Source organism: Dipodomys merriami, unplaced genomic scaffold (assembly GCF_024711535.1).
Source record: "Dipodomys merriami isolate MVZ:Mamm:240054 unplaced genomic scaffold, mDipMer1.0.p SCAF_13, whole genome shotgun sequence".
In the NCBI taxonomy this organism is placed as follows: Eukaryota; Metazoa; Chordata; class Mammalia; order Rodentia; family Heteromyidae; genus Dipodomys; species Dipodomys merriami.
The window spans coordinates 27,903,939-27,918,942 of record NW_027202604.1 but is presented as its reverse complement, the minus strand read 5'-3'; the positions used below and the strand labels follow the sequence as shown (position 1 = coordinate 27,918,942).

General features: G+C 39.6%; 1 protein-coding gene across 5 annotated transcripts in view; it reads left to right on the top strand.

Moving 5' to 3' along the window:
* Foxp1 (forkhead box P1) overlaps positions 1–15,004 on the top strand; it is a 645,990-nt gene that overhangs the window by 307,228 nt on the left and 323,758 nt on the right. For all 5 annotated transcript variants that reach the window (XM_070018961.1, XM_070018960.1, XM_070018954.1 and 2 more), the window contains one exon: positions 3,882–3,946. The gene's annotated coding sequence lies outside the window, so the exon portion shown is untranslated. The remainder of the gene's footprint in view (positions 1–3,881; positions 3,947–15,004) is intronic.

The following is a 15,004-nucleotide window of genomic DNA, read 5'->3' as shown; positions in this document are numbered from 1 at the left end:
CAGTTCCAAGTTGGACCTGTGAGTGCCTGCTTTTTGTATTACTTATCAGACGGATTCAGTGAGAGGGGAAATATGCCATAGAAAGTGCCAACTTGAAGCATTACAATCACACAGGAGCGGCACAGTACAAAGCTACGAATGGAGACCAGGGCAGAACAGGCAAAGTGTTAGGTTAGTAGATGTGGCAGGTGAAATGTGGGGCTTCCTCTTGGTCTTTCTGATCACCATGTAGCCTCAGGCAAAAAGCACGTGGTCAATAGGGAAGAGACCCGGGAGCAGCTGTACTTGTTCGCAGGACATTTGTCATTGCAGAGAATGACAGAAAGGACATGTTCTGTTTACCAGCTCCTTGGTTCCTTTTTAAAACCTAAAACCAGGAGGAGACTTTAAGACAGAAAGAGAAAAAAATGTAATTTGTATAGCATAGGCATTTCTTTTTTTAAAAGGCAAATGGACTGGAGAAAATATATTTCTTTTACCTTATCTCTTTATTTTAAAAAGTTTCCATGTTTTAAAGCTTTACTTAAAAGCTTTGCATAATATTTTAATTCTAATAGTATGCTACCAGCAAACACATAGGTAAATAGTTGAGGCATTTGACCAACAAAAATGAATGAATAGCGAATACAGTTTGGGAACTGCATGTTTTATGCTTTTGGCAAAAGGTGAACTGCATATTTTTCTTTCCGTTGTTGGTTTCTGATTCTTCTAAGCTTCTAATGATGCCCACTCGGGCCCCAGCACTACCCCCTAATTTTCTTGTCTATTGTATTGACACATTTTATTTAATTCAGCATGATGGCAAACAGCTGTTGAACTATTAATCTTTTCGCAGCCAAACTGGGGGGAAAAATCTTTCAGATTACTTTGCTAATGGATACATTTTCTGGAAACTAAAATCAACAGAAATAAATTAATGAGTGGTCAAATGTGCATGTGCATGAAAATTTATGGAATAGAGTTTACATCTCACTGCCAATTTTTTTATGTATAAGTGAACATTAAATGTAGCCAATTTTGCATTGCTTTAGTGTGTGTAGGTTAGAGGGTCAGTTATATAGTTTTGTTATTATTAATTCTTTTTTTTTTAAACTCTCTGCCCCTGGGAAAAATTACACTGAAAATCAAAAGGGTGAACCAGCTTCTATTTCCATTCAGTTATACACTGGATGTACATAGTGAGTAGAGAAGGTAGATGAATAGCGAAACAAGACCCCTACTTACCTGAAAATATTCTGCAGGTTTTAATGTAGCACTAGAGATAACTTTATGCAAAGTAGGCATTTCAGCAGGTTTTTTTTAAATTAAATTTTAATGAGGTCCAGTTGTTTGTCAGGCGTATATGATAGCAAATCTCATCTGCATTGCAAAGTCTGATACTATAGTTCTGACTGCCAAACATGCAAAAAATAGACACAGCTCAATAGATAAACATATAAGTTACTTTAGAGTGCATGCACTGAAGAGCATGTCCAGGCAAAAGGAGGGAGAAAAGGGTCTTTTCTTGCTTTGAATTGCACAGGGGTCTGCCAAAGTTCACGTGTACATTTTAAGATTTGATGAGGGTTGGGGATGTAGCCCAGTGGTAGAGCGCTTGTGAAGTATGTGCAAACCCTAAGTTCAATGTCCAGTACTTAAAAAAGAAAACAAGGCTCATTGGATGAGTGAAAGACTCATGGCGGTAGACATTTTTAGGTGGATGACTCTTCTGTGCCTTGCACCAGGGAGCTCTTGTTTGAGTACAGTGAGACAGCTTTGCAGATAGATATACCTGACCATCACAGCCCTGTGGTGCTTTCTTAACCATCGCCAGCTTCTCACTACAAGAGAAATCCATCCCGAGGATGCAGTTCGGCAGTAAAACAACAAGGTTTTCATTTTCAATTTGAATTGCTTTGTGTAAAATCAAACAAACAAAAAAAGGGATTGGGGCAGGTTACAAAATAGTAATTCGAAGGTCTCCAAGCTTGGGTTTTCCCCACCCAAATGATGAACATTTATGGTGAAACCTTCCAATTTCCTCTTACAGTAAACATGAAAATAATGATTTCACTCAGAGCCGGCATCATTTTTTTTTCCAATCTTAATGGCAAGAATCTGCATCTACTTGCTTGTGGAAATGTCATAAATTGGCCTCAGATCAATTCTTCAAAGATAGTACACAGCAAAGTGCCACTTGAAATTTTTTTTAGTCCTACTGAAGGAAGATTTTACTCTTCTTATCAGTGTGGCTTGCCTTCTACATTCGAGACTGACAGAAGTAGAAGCAGGGATCTGTTCATATAAAATCTAAACTACTTCCTTACATATTGTTCTCATGAGCGAGCAAAAAGCAATCTGCCTATTAGTAAAATAATGAGAGGCTTTCATCACCTTCAAAAACATTATTTGAGCATTTGGCCAAGTGGATGGGGAATGAATCCTCAACCCTGTTAGTAACTTGATCTAAAATTAATAAACAAATGTTTTTCTTTTCACTTGGGCCATATGTTGATCTGAGTTCGATGGGCGGCTTGCAGTGTTTCTTACAGGCTGACATTCTGCTTTGCATAGGGAGGTATGCAGATGCAGGAGTGATGTGGGAGAAAATGTGTTTCCTGCTCTCTTTGTGCTTTAGGAAGCTTGGTTTCAGTTGTTTATTTCATCTGACACGAATCATTTGTATTTAACTTAGTATATCTGGTAGAGATACATGCTCTGTGAACAGCTTTCACCACCAATTAACCAACCCCCCCCCACACACACACATCAAAAATAAAAAAAAATGTGCTTTTATTCATTGTCCAAAAGTAGTACCACACATCATATCTCCAAGAGCGAGCTCCTTTCTGAAGAGGGAAAAACAAAATAAAGCTTTTGCTTTAATGAAATTAGAGATGTTGGGGATGTTAACCAAACAGAGACATGATCAAGTATCAGTCTGGTTTCCAAAAACAAAGGCTTATGAGTCATATATTATTCCACATGAAAAATAATTTTTTTCTCATATTACAGGCAATATGAGAAAAAGTTCATATGTAAAATGTGAAAGGTTTCACCTTGACTTTTTCCATCCCAAGTTGATTTTGGTGTCTTGAGGAACAGAAAGGTCCAGACAAGTAGACATCTCCAGGCCTCTTCTCTTCTTCTCTTCTCTCCTCTCCTCTTCTTCTCTTCTCTTCTCTTCTCTTCTCTTCTCTTCTCTTCTCTTCTCTTCTCTTCTCTTCTCTTCTCCTCTCCTCTCCTCTCCTCTCCTCTCCTCTCCTCTCCTCTCCTCTCCTCTCCTCTCCTCTCCTCTCCTCTCCTCTCTCTCCTCTCCTCTCCTCTCCTCTCCTCTCCTCTCCTCTCCTCTCCTCTCCTCTCCTCTCCTCTCCTCTCCTCTCCTCTCCTCTCCTCTCCTCTCCTCTCCTCTCCTCTCCTCTCCTCTCCTCTCCTCTCCTCTCCTCTCCTCTCCTCTCCTCTCCTCTCCTCTCCTCTCCTCTCCTCTCCTCTCCTCTCCTCTCCTCTCCTCTCCTCTCCTCTCCTCTCCTCTCCTCTCCTCTCCTCTCCTCTCCTCTCCTCTCCTCTCCTCTCCTCTCCTCTCCTCTCCTCTCCTCTCCTCTCCTCTCCTCTCCTCTCCTCTCCTCTCCTCTCCTCTCCTCTCCTCTCCTCTCCTCTCCTCTCCTCTCCTCTCCTCTCCTCTCCTCTCCTCTCCTCTCCTCTCCTCTCCTCTCCTCTCCTCTCCTCTCCTCTCCTCTCCTCTCCTCTCCTCTTCTCTTCTCTTTTCTCTTCTCTTCTCTAGCTCTGTAAGTCACTTGCCAGTAACCATAGCTGAGCTCCTGTACTGTTTTTGCTCCTGTTGGTACTAAGCTGGGGGATGCTGCTTGTGTCACTCAGATTGTGATGTTCTCTTTTGCTTTCAGGGTGAGAGGTGACCTTTTGAGGTGACTATAACTGAAGATTGCTTGACAGAAGCCAAAAAGAAAAGGTAAATGTGAATATTATTAGTGGAATTATATTTAGAACTCTCTTCATCACCTTAGAGATCTTCCAGTTTGGTTGTTGCCACAGATCTCTACTTGTGAAATCTACATGTGTGTGTTTGTGGTATATATGTCACTTGTTTTTAGAAATCTTACAAGATTGTTCTCAAGAAACAATCCTATTGTGTCACAATTTTTCCCCCAAATGATGTCAAACTTTCCCATTTGTTGAAGTTGAACTTTTAATAACTTGTGCTTGTCGAGTTGGTAGGTTTAAAGTTAGAAAGGAATATTCACATCACACACAAAAAAGTGGTGATTCATAAAATTAACTCACTGCAAACAAGAGTAAGGCCTGTCAATGTTCTGTGCTGAAGTGGTGTTATCTGATTTATGCTCATTTTCTGGCTTTGTAATTGACTTCTTTAAAAAATTAATAGGCAGGCACCATAGCAACACGCCACATTGAGGTAACTGCTGAGCAGAGCGGTGCACATCCCTGTAATGTCAGCATTGGGCTGCCTTGTTCTCTTGACCTTGCTTGGAAATCAAATGAGCACTTGGTTTTAAAAATGAGAAGTTTTCAGAGAGACTAATGTAACTTGATGAACTAAAAGCCAACTTTAATTTTCTCAAATTCATGTTTTGTTTTGTTTTGTTTTTAATGAGGGAGGGACAGCTGAAAAATATACTCAGATTAAAGTGCTTCTCGTTGGTATATATTTACTTGAGATTTATTTTTTATATTTATATATTTTTATTTATATACTTACTTTCAAAAATATGCTGTGGGGCTGGGAATGTAGAGTGCTAGCCTAGCATGCACAAAGTCCTGGGTTCAATTCCTTAGTACCACATAAACAAAAAAAGCCGGAAGTGGCACTGTGACTTAAGGGATAGAGTGCTAGCTTTGAGCAAAGGAATCTCAGGGACAGTGCCCAGGCCTTGAGTTCAAGCCCCAGAACTGGCCAAAAAAAAAAAAAAAAAATGCTGTGGGAAGGGCCAGGGTCATCTTGCGCAAGATAATTTGGACATTTTCATGGACATTTTCATGTCTCCTATTTCTTGAGTAGTGGGCTGTTTCATTTTTGAATTTTGGCCTTTGGTTGTTTCATTTCATTTAGCGGCTCTCTGTCTGTTTAACAATTTCATTTCTGGCATGGTTGAATAAAGCCTTTGCTCCAGTTTATCTATTTATACAATGAAGAATTCTTACTATTTAGTCCAAGAGGGTTTTGTTATAGAACTTTTAGAGCCGGAAGATGGTTTGTTTGGTTTTGTCTTCATTCTCACATAGGGTTTTTGGTTTTAGAACGTATTTTAAAGGAAATAGATTTTTTTTCTGTCCCTTGTGGGGCCTGAACTCTAGGTCTGTCCCTGAGCTCTTCAGCTCAAGGCTAGTGCTCTACCACTTGAGCCACAGTGCCACTTTTGGCTATTTCTGCTTATGTGGTGCTGAGGAATCAAACCCAGGGCCTCGTGCATGTAAGGTAAGCACTCTACCACTGAGCCACCTTCCCAGCCCCATAGATTTGTTTTTATAGTTGCCTCCTAGCATATTTGATTGGCATCCAAAGAGGGGGAAAATCCGACTTGTTTTACTTCACTGTTGTTTAAGTGAAACATTTGGTGAAACATTTGTGGCAAGCCCCCGATTATCCTTGTAGAAGTTAGATATCCACACATTCCAGGACAGGGGAAGCTGATCCCAATATGTACTCAGGATAAATATCCACAGCGAGATATGGCAATTCACTTCACACTTGGCTGTGTGACTCAGTTTCCAAATTTAGTCCTTATGAAGACTCTGCAAACTTTTTCTACCCAAGTCCAGTTAATAAATATTTTTTTTTTGTTTTGGGGCCCACAGCCACTTTGATGCCATTTTCTCTCTGGTCTCTGTCACCTCTCAGAGTAGATCACAGTTCAAGATTCACCTCCTTCAAAGTCTTGCAGGTGCTTAATTCACCTCTTGCTGTTAGCTGAGATTCCTGGTGACGTTAAAAACAGTGATTCAACAAAGCTGGAAAAGCAGTTAGATAGAAAAAGTTGAGGATATAGCTGGACGCCAGTGGCTTAGGCCTGTAATCCTAGCTACTCAGGAGGCTGAGATCTGAGGATCGCGGTTGAAAGCCAGCCCGGGCAGGAAAGTCCGTGAGACTCTTATCTCCAATAAACCACTCAGAAAACTGGAAGTGGCGCTGTAGCTCAAGTGGTAGAAAGCTAACCTTGAGCTTAAGAGCTGAGGGACAGCGCACAGGCCCAGAGTTCAAGCCCCACGACTGACGAAAGAAAGAAAGAAAGAAAGAAAGAGTAGAAAGAAAGAGTAGAAAGAAAGAAAAAAGATAAAGTTGAGGGTTCGTGGTGTGGCTGAATATGAGAATGCCTTCCTAGCACTTGTGAGATCTTGGGTTTCATCTCTAACACCCTATGGATGTGTGAGAGTGTGTGTGTGTGTGTGTGTGTGTGTGTGTGTGTGTGTGTGTGTGTGTGTGTGTGTGTGAGAGAGAGAGAGAGACAGAGAGAGAGATAGAGACAGAGACAGAGAGCTTGATCCTATCACCCCTTTTGCTTTTGCTTGATATAGTCACAATGTCTGTTAGACAAATATGATTCCCACCCCTTCCCCGTTCCATGGAATTGTTCAAACATAAAAATATGGTGCGTTGAGAAAAAAAAAACAACACATTGCAGAAACAAATCTTCCAGGAATTTGTCATTAGCCTCGACTGAGATGGATAGCTTCATGTTTATTATTAAATGCTTTTTTTCATAATCACTGTAAAGCACATGCTCTTTTGTATCATTTGATATCCTGCAAATAAGCACCTTCATTAGATTTCTGGATCCCCAAAATATTTTCTTTCTCTGATGCTTCCTTTCATAATTCAAAGAAAGCCAAGTAATGCATCTTTGTAGTTTCTCTGTTTGACTGGATTGCTGGCTATATCACAGTAAGTTTTTTTGCAGTCTGTGTAATGGTCCTTGGCTGTGCTTTTGTTACAGTCTTTGTGGTTTTTTTGATTTTTGTTTTTGGGACAGTGCTAGGGCTTCAACTCAGGGCCTTGTGTTCTCATTTGGCTTTTTCTGCTTAAGATTGACATGTCGGCCATTCCATCACTTCTGACATTTTATGCTCATTCATTGGAGATAAGAATTTCTCAGATTTGTCTGCCTAGGGTGGCACTGAACTTCAGTCCTCTTACCTCAACCTGCTGAGTAGGTAGGATTACAGGTGTGAGCCACCAGTGCCCAGCCGTAATCACTGTTTTTATTCTTCCATAATGAACATTTCATTATTTTTGACTTATTTTAAAATTTACTCTTAAATTTAAAGTTTATTTTTAACTTTTCCGTAATGAATCTATTGTATTTATTTGATTATTAACAGTAATGTAATTGCTAAGAAAAATAACATTTTTCATTTTATTGTATATATTCCATCTATATTTTCATGCCTATTTCAATTGTTTTAGGAAAATTAGGATATATAGGCTCATATATAAATATGTAGTGTCTACCTTTAAGAAAGCTCAAGGATCTTTCAAAGACAAAATCTTATGTATCTCGTTCGCTTGTATATAATAATAGAAAAACACTTTATTAGAAATAAAAGATTTTAAAAGGTCTATAAAATGGGCATAGTAGCTAGCATTTTTATTCCTGATGAAAAATCCTTAAAGTCTCTTAAGACATTGCCATCTAGCCATGACCAAATCCAGCCCATCATTCCCACTGCAAAAAGGCTAAGGATTTCCAAGAGCAGGCGCTCCATCGCAGATTTGAAATCTGGAAATTCTTCACAGTCAGTATTGATGCAAAATGTACTACATAGGCACTGCAGGAACAATTAACTACATTAACAATTAACTGCATTCACCTGGCCTTAGCAAATTCAAAGAAAGGAAGCCATTTTTAAAGTACAGACTAAAGGTTTGAAGAACCATAAATAGCAGTCATCCTACTTGGTAGTGATACAATAATTTTCTTCCAAGTAGATGAGAGTGCTTTCTACAGTTGGGCCTGCTTGCTGGCATTCCTGAGAAGTAGCTGGCAATTATTGTAATTCCTGCTTTACTGAGTTTGAAAGTGGTCCTGGAGAGTATAAGTAACTTACCGAAGAAGGTCATCTCAAATGTCTAGATGGAAACTAGAAAGAAAACTTGGCTCTGATCACAGTTACACTAATGTCTTCCTGTGGCGGCTGCTGTAGCTTCATGGTTTAATAAAGATCTGTGGCATTTTTCTCCATTTCTCCTCGCCCATGTTAGTTCACCTCATTACATTTTGCTTAAAACTCATATCTTTGTACAATTGATCATTTTTTGTTCAATCCTTAATGACATCACAAGTCGAAGAGCATTGTCACGCCCACAGGGTTACAATTAAGTGGTTATTATAAAGTATTAGGCATCTTCAAACTTCACATAATTAATGATTACAAAATTTTCCCCATACCTGATCACATTCTTTCATACTAAATGAGGGAACTATAAATGTATATACGTTATTCATATTGCCTTATGTATTATAAATTATTTCTTGGATAAAAATAACACTAGGGCTGAGGAGTGTGGCTCAGAAGTAGAGTGTTGGCTGACTAGCATGTGCAAAACCCTGGGGTTGATCTTCAACACCAAAACCAGTGAGTAAATAAAAGCTGAAATGCCATTCAGCTATTTGAAATGTTACTTATTGGTTCCTTTGAAAGTGTATATTTGTTTAAATATTTACTTAATGACAGTAATACTTCTTGAATGATTGAAGTGATCTTTTACTAGCATTCGGCATTTGAATTATGTAACTCCTAATTCATGAAGCTGTTAGGCACACAGTGTAAAAAAGTCTTCATTGCATAACCAGATGGCTACATTGGCTGCATAGAATCAGTCAGCCAGCTTAATTAAGCATCGGAGTGCTCTCTGTCCCCACAAACACATGACATACCATGTCATGTGATATACAACTCATCATCAAGTCTTAGTTGATGTAACAAAGAGCTCCCAATATGCAATGGTTTCAGCAAAATAGAAGGTAATTTCTCTCATCTAGCATTACAGCACAGGTAGGTTTGATTAGAGACATCCTTCTGTCTTCTTGGCCCTTGGGAATCTCTTGGTATCTGTGAGACTGGAGCAACAATGTACCACGATGTGGGAAAAAAAATCCAAAACTATATGGAATACTTCTTAAAACAACCATCTGTACCTTGCCCTGTTTTTTATAGATGGTATTTTTCTTTTTTTTACATTTCTAGGATTTTTTTTTCCTTGGAGGGCAGGTGTCAGTACTAGGACTTGAACTCAGGGCTTGGACGTTGTCTCTGAGCTTTTCTGCTGAAGGCTAATGTTCTGCGATTTGAGCCACTTTCTGTTTTCTGGTGGTTCATTGGAGATAAGAGTCTCACAGACTTTCCTACCTGGGCTGGCTTTGAACCTCGATCCCTAGATCTCAGCCTCCTGAATAGCTAGGATTATAGGTGTGAGCCACCAGCACCCAGCTTCCACAAACTTTTAAGAGCTGTTGAGAAACATCTCTCCCTCATTGGTTTCCAAGAGCCCGGGAGAAATTGGAGAGCAGCTTTGAGAGGGCAGTTAAGAACATAATTTCTTGGTTGACTGAATTGCTCCCTTCTGCTGGTTTCATGTCTTCATTCATTCACACATACAGAAGTCATTGAGGGTTCTATACTAGAAGATAAAATCTTAGACATATACTCTGTCCTCATAGAATTTACATTCTGGTGGAGAAAACAGACATGATGGTGGTAATGATGAGTGTGAGGAAGGGGAGGTACGGGTCGCCCTCAGAAGGGATCCTGTACCCGGGAAAGAAGGGTGTGGGAATGGTCAGCAGTACAAGGACACTATTTGAGATTAATGTGATCTTCTTGTACCTTTCGCATCAGTCCTATTGTGAATGTTAGGGGGAATGTGAATTTTCTTCTTTCCAGGTTGACTGAGGTTATAATTCACCCATCATATACTTGACTCATTTAGAGTCTTCATAGTTTTGAATGAATTTTAGCATCTTCCCCAAGTTTCCATTCATCCTGCCTGGTTCTTGAACATTTTATCACTCAAGAAAAGAAATCTTGCCGGGCGCTGGTGGCTCACGCCTGTAATCCTAGCTACTCAGGAGGCTGAGATCTGAGGATCGCGGTTCAAAGCCAGCCCGGGCAGGAGAGACCGTGAGACTCCTATCTCCAATAAACCACCAGAAAACCGGAAGTGGCGCTGTAGCTCAAGTGGTAGAGCGCTCGCCTTGAGCTGAAGAGCTGAGGGACAGCGCCCAGACCCAGAGTTCAAGCCCCACGGCCGACAAAAAAAAAAAAAAAAGAAAAGAAATCTTATGGGCTAGGTATTATGATTCATGTCTTTAATCTCATCTTTTTGGGAAGCGGAGATAGGAAGATTATAATTCCAGGCCAGCTCAGGTAAAGTTAGTGAAACTGCATCTCAAGAAAACAAGCTGCACATGGTGGCACACATCTGTAAATCGTAGCTACTTTGTAGGTGGAGGTACTTGAGGTCAAGGGCCAGCCCTGGGCAAAACACACAATTCATGCTTCAAGAACAAGCTAAAGAAAAAATGGATGAGGGTGTAGCTCAAATGTTGGAGTGATTCCAAGAAGGAAAAGAGGGAGGGAGGAAAAAGGGAAAGAAAGGAGAAGCAGAGGGAAAGGAAGATAAAAGATTAGTATTAGAACCGGGTGGGCACCAGAGGCTTACACCTGTCATCCTAGCTACTTAGGAAGCTGAGAACTGAGGATCACAGTTGAAAGCCAGCTTTTGGATAGGAAAGTCCCTGACACTTTTTATTTCCAATAAACAACTCAGAAAAACCCAGAAGTGGCACTGTGGCTTAAATGGTAGAGCACTAGCTTTGTGGGAAAAAAAAAAAGAAGACTAGTATTAGGATAATATTTCACCATTCTCCCACTCCTTGGTCAACAACTAGTTTACTCTGTATCCATATAGACTTGGCTACTATGGGTATTTCCCATAGAATTCAAGGTGCAATATGTGGTGTTTTGTGACTAGCTTCTTACCCTAAAGGCAAGATATTTAAGGTTTGGGACAGGCATGTAACATTTTAAATGGCTTAAAACCCCTTGAGTTCTTACTCCTAAAGCTAATTGAGCAATGGCCTGAAATACTCTTAGCAGGGATAGAATTTGAGGAAGATGGCTGTTTTTGTTTGTTTGTTTGTTATTTTCTGGGTATTGCCATAGACCTGATGTGGCCTCTCAAAAGTTAAAACACAGAATTTAAATGTTTGTATCTTAAGTTAGCTGTTTTTAAACATTGTTAGCCATAATGCTAAACTAAGTTACTCTGTAAACAAGAGCTGTCTCTTTCTGAATGTTAGTTTCAAAGGAAAAAAAAATTTAAATATTGATTTCCAGAGAAATATGCTCAATAGAGTTCTTTTCAAGTAGAAGCCACTTGGTGAAATGTACACAAAAGACATATTTGATAGTAAAGACAATATTTGCAGCAATTATCAAGTAGCCATATTTTATACAGTGAACAATCTAAAAACCACAAAAGCAAATAGCAAATGGTTTTTGCTGCTCTGTCTGCTGAGGGTACCCATTTTCCAGCGTCTCACCTGGACCGCTTAGGAAGAAACTCACCTGTACTCCACCTGACAGACATAGAAGAAATGTCCCCCTTGCTGGTGATTCCAACCCTTCTAGAAGAATTTGGAAGCATCACTGTATAAAATCAACGTCCTCCAAAGGGAACACCTTCATGTTAATAATGCCCAGAATTTCAGAGACGTGATAGATGGAATCTTCACTGGTTACAACATGTAGTCGCTAACTACGGAGTTGGATTTGGTAGTTGTGGCATCTTTTTTTTTTTTTTTTTTAAAGACTGCCAGGGATTGGGACTTTGTAAATAGAAAACGAAGTGAGTGGTTTCTGTGTTCTTCCCTAGTGCGCAGAGCTGTTGCAGTGCCACACCCTTTGGATAGAGATGATGGGGAGGAAGATGAATAACCATGACATGTCTTTTTTTTTTTTCCTGTTCCATTCAAAAGTACAGCCTTTTGAAGTATGAAAATCACACAGCTTGTCCCTTGAATTTTGTATATTAGTATGTATGTAGTATATAATTAAAGGTAATTATATGTTCTGTGGATTACCTGACAGTGTGTGATAAGTTGCATAAAATTACTTTTAATTAGGAAAGCCAGCTCATACCCCTAGCTGGACTATGCGTATTGCTGTCCATGGGTTGGCCTGGTTGGTGTTCTGGAAGCTGGAAGCGACTCCATGCTCTTGGCAGAAGGTCAGACTGTTTCCCTTTCAAAGAGTCTTAGCAATCTCAAGACCAGAAGTGTCCAGAAATCCATTCATTACAGATTTTGCTTGAAAGTTCATTTAGACTGGTGATTTTCAAAGTGAGCACTGTGACCAGCTTGTGAATGAGGATTCGAGCCCTCGAGACCGCATTCGATGGGACAGATATGCAAGAAATAGGATAAGAAGTCAACACCCCTTCCTGTGCCATAAGGATTTATGTGTATGTAATAAAGATTTTTAACGGGTGGGCACTGTTTTTCCAGGGTAAAATAATTTGTTCTGTAAGCTACATGCATCTATTCATTTGTTCATTCACCTTTCTGAAATACCCTGTTCAGAATGGATGTCACTCTCCACACATAGCCACTAACATTTGAAATGTGTTCAGCTGGAACTTAATGTGTCGTAAGTTTAAATCTACAAGATATTTTGAAACTTCAGGCAGGGCGCTGGTGGCTCATGCCTGTCATCCTAGCTACTCAGGAGGCTGAGATCTGAGGATTGAGGTTCAAAGCCAACCTGGGCAGGAAAGTCCATGAAACTCTTCTCTCCAATAAATCATCAGATTCTCTCCATTAAACCATCAGAAAACCGGAAGTGGCGCTGTGGCTCAAGTGGTAGAGCACTAGCCTTGAGCTGAAGAGCTGAGGGACAGTGTCTAGGCGCAGAGTGCAGGCCCCACAACTGACCAAAAAAAAAAAAAAAAAAAGATGGTGACAAAGACCTGACCATTGAGTTTGTCTAAGTAGAAATCATTGATCCGATGAAGAAGAGTCAAAGATATTCAGATTTCAATTCATATATATGTGTATATATATATATATATATATATATATTCACTCACACACACACACACACACATACACATATATATGTATATATTTGTGCTGAAATTAGATTATGTTGTAGTGTACACAAAGTCCCCAGAGACTTATGTGTTGAGAGGTTTGTCCCTAGCTGCTGACATTACTGGAAGATGATTGCATCAGCAGGGATAATCCATTGATGACTTCTCCCCAAATTGGCTATTAGGGGTGGAGCCTAGTTGGAGGAAGTGGTTCAGTGGGGACTTACCTTGTCTATGGTCTCCTTCTCCTTTGCTCTTTGCTTTCACCTTTGCTTGGCTACCATTAAGTGAGTAGCCTCCTCTTCCATCCTTTCTGCTGCCATGGTGGGCTGCCTCACCTCAGGCCCAAAGCAGTGAGCCAGACAGCCAAGCATGGACTGAAGCGTTTGACATTATGAGCCCAAACAAACCTTTCCTCTTTTTAAGTGGTTTCTCTCAGGTATTTTTTCATAGTGAAGAAAGCTGACTAACACGTGGTTTCTATTACTTATCCAAGAGCAGTACCTTCTTACATCTCATTTGTTAAAAGTCACTGCATTTATCCCCTTGCAACCCAACTTATGCTAAGTTTAGGTTGTGATACAACTTGCAATGAGAGAAAATCAAAGCAATCTTGTGCCTTTTGTCTTTTTCTGTCTATTCTCTAAATCTGAGGTTGCATTTACATCTTGCCGTTAGAATATACTGCTTTTAATCTGAACAATATTTGGCAGTTTAGTGTGGTTAGCATATTGTCTAGATTAGTAAAGAACGATTTGAGCCTGAGCTAAAAATCAGTCTCAACATTACCTTACACTAATATTGGTAGTGTTTGATGAGTTCAGCAACCTTTCAAGTTAAGTAAGAACATCAAAGTTTCTAGATCCTTCAAAATTTCTGAAACACAATTTTTGTTTCAGATTTTTTGCGTGTGTGCTGGTCTCAAATTTTCAAGCATCTAGGAAATGGTTGGTAAATAGTGTGCGAAATACCATTATGAGACTGTGGAGAAGGAAGAACTACCTTTTTGTGGATAACATAAATGTGTTGCTTATTTGTTCATTATAAAATGACATTAAAAGACATTAGGAAAATAAGAATAAAGGAAGAAAAATTCAGTGGTTACTTCACCTAAACAATTGAACATTTGGTCTGTGTTCTTCCTTTTTTTTATAAATAGTTTTAGCAAGGGTTTATTTTAGTATGACAGGATAAAGTAAGGAGAAATAGAGAGAAACAGTTTCTGCTCCCCTTGTAGGAAATGGTAAATAAAGACTCCTATATGTGGCCATTATTTTTTTTTAATAGAGCTTATTTTATAAGGAACATTTGTACTGAGTAGTATTTTAGTTTCCAGCTCCTGTTTTTGGAATATCATGACTCTTCCTAAGTTACGACATCTAACACCTGTGTCTTAAGGTTGCCATGGTGACTACTGTTGATGTATGGTCTGTCATTGGGGTGGGGTTTTTTTCAATCCCTTCTTTGCAGGTCCTCATGGTTATTGATGTGGTCATTTGGGATGTTTGCGGTAGAATCATCCCTTGAATTAGTTTTAAAAAGATGTTGATATTTTAGATCACCTGCCACTCTCCTTTTACCTTGAAGTAATATTAAAATTAATCTGAGGTACAACGTATCATTTCTTGGTACCAGAGCACATATGCTTTCTGTGATGGTGTGACATCTATTCACACTACACATGTGTGAACTTTGTGTACCACGTCTCTCAATGTTAGGTGGGAAGGTCTTTTCTGATCTGAATTCATTCCCGATATTTTCCCCCTACCCCAGCTTGATTTGCAAAGTGGGAACATGCCTTTTCGAGGGAAAATCCATGATATGCTCATGGTTTTATCATCCCAGACATCAGTTGTTCCTTTGTTCCTGAGCAAATCTTTCATCAAATTTGTTCTGTGCTGT